We start from the raw sequence: 6398 nt of genomic DNA on the forward strand, positions 1-6398 counted from the left end.
CCGCTCTCCCTCTGATTGACAGCTGATAGACCAATGGGAAGGCAGCGCTGGAGGGGGGCGGGCACTCCGCGGCGCCCGGTTCCGCCGGCGCTGCCTCCTGGGAGCTGTGGTCCCCGCGCGGCTCCGGGAGTACGGGTTCGAGTCCCGGCTGCGCTGCCCCAGCGGGGCTTCCCCATGGGGTATTGTCATAACTCGTATGTATGCCCCATACACACGATGTCATACATATCGTATGGTCTAAGGCTCCCGGGTCTAGCTAAGGGCACTCAGCAGTGCCCGTCATGGGTAAAACAGGCTCGACTCGAGGGAATCAGTTTAATTTACAGAGGAGGATAATGAGAAACAAAAGCAAATCTTAAGACACCTTCCCCTCTTCCTTCCCTACTTCCTTGGCTCAGCTTCGCTCCCAAAGTCTCTATTGGCAGCTACACAGAGGGACAGGGAGAGGGGTTTGTGATCAATTCACCACACGTTGTCTCTGCTGCTCCTTCCTCTTCAGGTGAGGGCTCCTCACACCCCTCCTCTGCTCCTGTCCCCAGGGCTGCTTCTCTCACATGTTCTCACTTTTGTTTTCCATTGCAGGTTTTCTTCCCTCATCTTAACTCCGTTACCCCAGAGGTGCTGCCTCCATCACTGTTAGGCTCGGCCTTGGCCAGTGATGGGTCCTTCTTGGAGACGGCTGCATTGGCCCTATCATAAGCCACCCCCGTATCCCCCCACTGCCACAACCTTAATACAACCCCTCTGTGTATATGTGCACACACGTGGGGTTGGTTTGCATCTGAAGGGCCCCGTGGGGCTGAGGCTCTATGACACCCCTCCCTGCACGCAGCCCCCAGCATTGCATTTTGGGGGCAAAGGAGAGCACAGGGGTCTGGGTGTCAGCAGCTCCATCCCTGTGGCCTCTGCATCCTCCTCTACCCTGGGCCCAGGACTGGCTGAACCAGGCCCATCCCCTTGCATGTTGCCATGGGGCAGGCTGTAGCCATCTCTTTTGCCATGTCCTTCTGCCCATATCTTCTTTGTGAGATTAACCGGCTTCCCTCCTGCTTGTATCTCCCGGTTGATGCGTCTCCCTGAGAGCACTGGTGGAGCTGGAGATGGACCAGGTCAGGGCAGAGCCCACTGGGTGCAGCTCACCCTGACACCCACGTCGCTGCGGGGGGCTGCAGGCATTTTGGCTGAGCTCGGGGCTATTTAAGGCTGTGGCAGCCCTGTGAGCAGCTCACACTGTTGGGGGGCTCTGCGAGTGCTGCTGGGGGCCCCTGGTCCAGGCAGGGCGCTGGTGGCCCCGAGGGGTTGCCATGGATATCCATCTCCCGGGTGACGGGATGCGCTTCCCACTAGATGTCGCTTCCGCCCGTGCCCCGAGCATCCCCCTGAGTTGGGGTACCCACACTTGGGGTACCACGTCCCTTCCTCTGCCAGGCACCCCCAGTGCTGCCTGGGCAAGCAGCCCCCAGTGTGTCTCTCATGCCAACCGCAGCCAGGAGCCAAAGGGGGGTTGAACTCGGGCTGTGACACTGAAAAACCCCTGCAGTTCCCTGAGAGCTGCCCAGTCCTGGCTGCCAGGTGCCCCCAGCTCCTCGCCAAGCCGGGATCAGGGAAGCAGCCCTCTCCATCACCTCCACTGCCTGTGTCCTGCCACACCCCAGGACCCTCAGACCCCCCCAGTCCTTGCTGTGGGTCTGCACGAACCGGTGGCTCTGCCTCTCTGGAACGAACGCAGGGCCTCAGGATCCTCGCAGCCCCCACAGCATCGGCTTTCAGACACAAAACAAGGAGGGAAAGGTGGAAGATGGATGCTCGGAGCACCCCCAGCCCGGCCGCCCTCCCCCAGGACACAAAAGCCCCTTTGAGGACTGATTTTACACCGCTCCTGCCGCGATGCCCGAATTAGCATCAGCAAAGGGAGCTGCCGCGACGCGACGGTGTTGTCGGTGCTGCTGGGAAGCTGTGCAATGAACACGGAACCCGGTCCCACACCCGGCGAGGGGGTGCCAGGCCCAGTACAGCCCCCGCATGCACCGGGGGGGATGTTTCCTCGAACAACCGGGGCTTGGCGTCCACGTGGCCCCCCCCAAGCTGGAACAGCCACGATCCCACCATTCCCGCAGCCAGGGCACCTCAGGAGGACCACGGCCAAGGATGCACCCGGGGCCTTGCCACCTCCTGGGCGCTGCTGGAGGCAGCTGCATGCCAGGAGCCGGCCTGTGCCCATTCCCCCCCTATGAGTTTCCCATTCCGCACAAAGGCGCCGGGCATTGTCCGGGCTGCATCGCATTACCCAGGGCTCCCGGAGAAATCACTTGTATTTCATGCTCCATTGAGCAGCTGCCTGTATATATTTTCTGTGTTGCACTTTTAGCATGACAAAAGGAGAGGGCCTGTGAACTCCTTGCTCTTCAGACCTCTCCGACACATCCCCTGAGCGGAGCCCCCCTCGGTTAGCATAACAAACTGCCACGCTCCCTCCAAAACGTGCTCCGGCTCCTTCCCAGCCTTTTCCCGCCGGGAATTTAATGGAGGGCTCAATATTTGGGTGTCTGGGCCGGTGGCGGGCGGGCGAGCACGTGCGGGGGGTTCGGAGCAGGGCTTTGGTGCGGTCCTTCCCCTGCACCCATAGGCCCAGCCCCACGGCACCCATGGGCCCAGCCCCACGGCACCCACACTGTGTCTGACTGGTGTCTGCTTCCCCAGCAACACCTTTGTGCCTCCCAGGTCTGTGTTTTTCCCAACCTGTCCCATCCATCAGGGCCCCCCCAGGAGCCTCATGGACCAGCAAAGTGGGGCCGGACCCAGTCCTCAGGCGTGGGGTGGGAATGAGGAGAGGCAGGAGCGAGGGTAAGGTGAGAGGTGCCTGTTCCCACACTGGCCAAACCCCAGCTCCTGCCTCCCCCCAGCCCAACAGGGGCAGGACACGGTCCCCTCCAGGGCTGGGACCCCCAGGGCACCCCTCGCCTCCTGCCGCAGGGAAGGAGAGGGCTGGTGAGACACAAGCAGGAAGGAAACAGCCCCAGACACTGGGGTCTCACAGGGATCTGGGGGGTCCTGAAAGGAAAAGTGTGAGGCTCTGCTCGAACGCCAGCAGCACGAGGGAGACCAGGCCGGGGGCTTGCAACGGCTTTAATGCACAGGAGCTTTTCCTCCTTTCCTTGGGCTGCAGACCTCGTCCTCCCCATGCCTTGGGCTTGGCGGCAGCAGCTCTGTGTCCTCCCAGCTTCCCGGGGTGTCATCCTGTGGTCCATGCCTCCTGGCTGGCAGTGGGGCAGGGGACCCCCTGTGCACATCTGGCTCCAGCCTTGGGGCTGGTTATAAGGGAAAGGACGGAGCCAACCCTTACCCTGGGCAAGGGAAGGGCACCTGCGCGGTTCATTCCCATGCTTCCAACAGAGCTTTGGCCTGCCTGCAGCCTCTCTGGGTCAGCCGGACCCCACCGCATCCACTCACGGCACCTGTTAATGGGAGAAACCGGTGTGAGCCCGGTCCCAGCCTGCTGAGACCCAGGGCCGGGAGGTGCCTGCCTCACCCTCGTGCCAGCACCAGGCCCTGCAGGGTCCCCACATCCCGCCCCATTCCCACAGGATGCCTGAACCCATCCTCACCAAGAGCCACGCTTTGTGCCAGGTCTCATCCTGACCCTCATGGGTCGCTGCTCTTCACTCACGTCCTTGCTGCTGGTTGCTTCTGGGGGGCCTGATGCCCCATCTGTGGGGTGCCTGCGGATGGACATAGGTGCTGTTAGCTGGGCCTGCATGGGGCTACCACAGTGCGTCAGAGCATCACCCCTTCCCTCATCCCAGCTCCTCCTGCATTTTCCACACCTCCCCATGGCTGCACCCCCCACACCCCTGAGCCTTTCCTTTATGGAGCTTTGCAGGGCCTGAGCCCGAATTCTCTCATTAATTGCCCAGTCAGGCATCCTTGTGTTCTCCCTTCACGTTCAGCCTTTGCCGTTGCTTTATGGGATGCTAAAGCTGTGCTGACAACTGCTGCATGGCATAAATCCCATCGAAGTGCCTGATCCTGCTGCTCACCCAGCCCCGATTCCCTGCAGCAGCTCTGTCAGCTCCGGGTTCAGGTCCAGCTCCTGCTATGGTCTGGTTTTGCCAGGTCCTGGCTGGGCGCTTCCCTGGGGATGCTGCTGGAGGGCTCCCCTGCATGGACAGGCTCTCTGCAAACCCAACCTTTCCCACCACAATCCCACATCAAACCCTTTCCCTGGCTCTCCCTCACCCTTTCCCTGCACTGACAATACCGCATCTGTGCCCCATCCCAAAGGAATGGGAAGGGCTTGATCCTGCTGCTGCACACAGCGTACATTTAATAGACTGTGGTGTGCTTTGGGCCAGGAAAACCAGGATTCATCAAAATGCTCTGCTCTCTTTTCCCTCATGAACTGACCAAGGCCTGTGGCTTATGGGGCGAAAAGCATCCTGTTTGGATGCTCGTCCCGACCTTCGCCAAGGCACAGCAGGACCCACTGGTGTCTTCTCCCTGCTCCAACATGGGGGAAGACCACGAGTGACCATGGGCAACGTGTGGGCTGGGGGGGAATAACCCCCATGAGATGTGGCTGTAAGGGAGGAATCCGGGTGCCCGGCGTCCTGCGCTCCCTCCTCCCACCGGGCTCCCAACAACTCGAGTGTCCAGGCAGGGAATCCCTTTCCATACATTTCCATAGGGATTCATTTCACCACTTCTCCAGCAGCGTGGCGGAGGCAAACGTGTGTGTGCGCAGGAGAAAAGCTGAGCCTGGTTTGGGAGAGCTGGGGAGAGGAGGAGGATGGGGGGCACCATCCTCCCCCCACAGCCCCATCCACCCTCGCTGCCCTTCATCCCATCATCTCCAGCTTCAGGAAGGTTTTGGGCCCATCATTCCAGGTGCTCGGTGCCGGAGTTGCTGATCCCGAGCAGGAGATGCCTGTGAATGCCCGGCCCGAGTCCTTCTGCACCAAACCCCATAGGATCTCAGGACAGGTTGGGTTGGAAGGGACCTTAAAGAGCTGCAGTTTGGTTTTCAGCGCTCCCTTGGGCATGAAACAAGACCAGGATGAGAAGGGATATTCTGGGGGCTTCTCCATCCACAGGGATGGGCTCCGGCACTGGCATGGGGTGGGAGTATGGGAATGCCACCAGCAACGCTGCAGCCTGAAGCTCCCACACTGCTGAGTAACTCACCCCAGCAAGCCCCTTGGGCTCTGCTCACCCGCAGCCATGCCCCCGCCGCCCCAAATATCCAGGGCTGGGATATGCTCCATGTGGAGCAGCCACATGGTCCGGATGCTTGGAAATCCCAGCCACAAGAATGCCGCGATGGTTTTCAGCCCTCCCTAGGACCGCTGGTGCAGAGGACGCCCTTTCAGTGAGAAGAAACATTTCCCCCCCCCACCCCGCCATTAAACAAGGGCAAAAGCATCTAAATGAGAGATGCAAGTTTTCGTCCATTCTGCTTTAGGATTTGGGATTCAAAGCATGAGATGGATTCCAGTGAGCAGGGTAAATAAATCAGGGCTGGTGAACGCTCGAAACCAAGCAGAAATAGGCTATTCTGGGCTGTCAAACTGGGGAGGTTTCAAGGCTCCTTCAAGGCAAGGATTCGCTGCCACTGTAGCAGTTTCCTTCGTCCTCCCAGGGAGATGGAGAGGGACAAACCCGGTAGCGCCAGGTCTGCCAGGCTCTCCCATCCCCAGAAAGGCTGATCTGGGACTCTAGGGTGGAAAACAGGGACCCTGGTTGATTCCTGGACGGAATTTCCCTGTGGAAGGTGTGTCCCAGGAACCTGCCGTTGCTCCGAAGTGGATGGCACCCTTCCACTGAGGATGGAGATAGAAGAATTAAGCCCATTTCTTTGAAAATGCCTAGCAAAGCGCAGAACATCGCTGCGAATTTTTTGGGAAACTAAAAAAAAACCACACCCTTTCCATCTGGATTTTCTGCAGGAATCCCAGTTTTTAAGGGACTCATGTGTCCCTTTGGGAACGTGAGGCTGCATGGTGCCAGCCCCCATAATTCGGGCTCTAAAGCATCCCCCCTCTACTCAGTTTGGTGCTGAAGCACCCACCAGCACCCAGTGTTGTCCCAGTAACCTACGTCTCCTTTGCTGGCGTTCCTTAGGGCTTGGAGATGCAGGCAAGCAAGGAAAAGCTCCTTGGTGTAATATGGAAGCCTGGGCTGCCCTGCAGCTGGGCTCTGCCTTTACATCCAGGAGCTCCAGAGCTGGGGTTGTAGGGGATGGAGACTGGGTTTTGGGGGGTGTGGTACACTCCACATTCCCCTTCTTTAAGAAGCAGCTCTTCATGTTCCATACCTGCTGCTCCCAGGAAAGCTGCCCTTGCTTCCTGTCCCCAGCCTGGCCTGGAGCTTGGAGCAAGCACCCATTGTGAACCCCAGGGTGG

This window comes from Lathamus discolor, chromosome 21 (assembly GCF_037157495.1).
Source record: "Lathamus discolor isolate bLatDis1 chromosome 21, bLatDis1.hap1, whole genome shotgun sequence".
Lineage (NCBI taxonomy): Eukaryota > Metazoa > Chordata > Aves > Psittaciformes > Psittacidae > Lathamus > Lathamus discolor.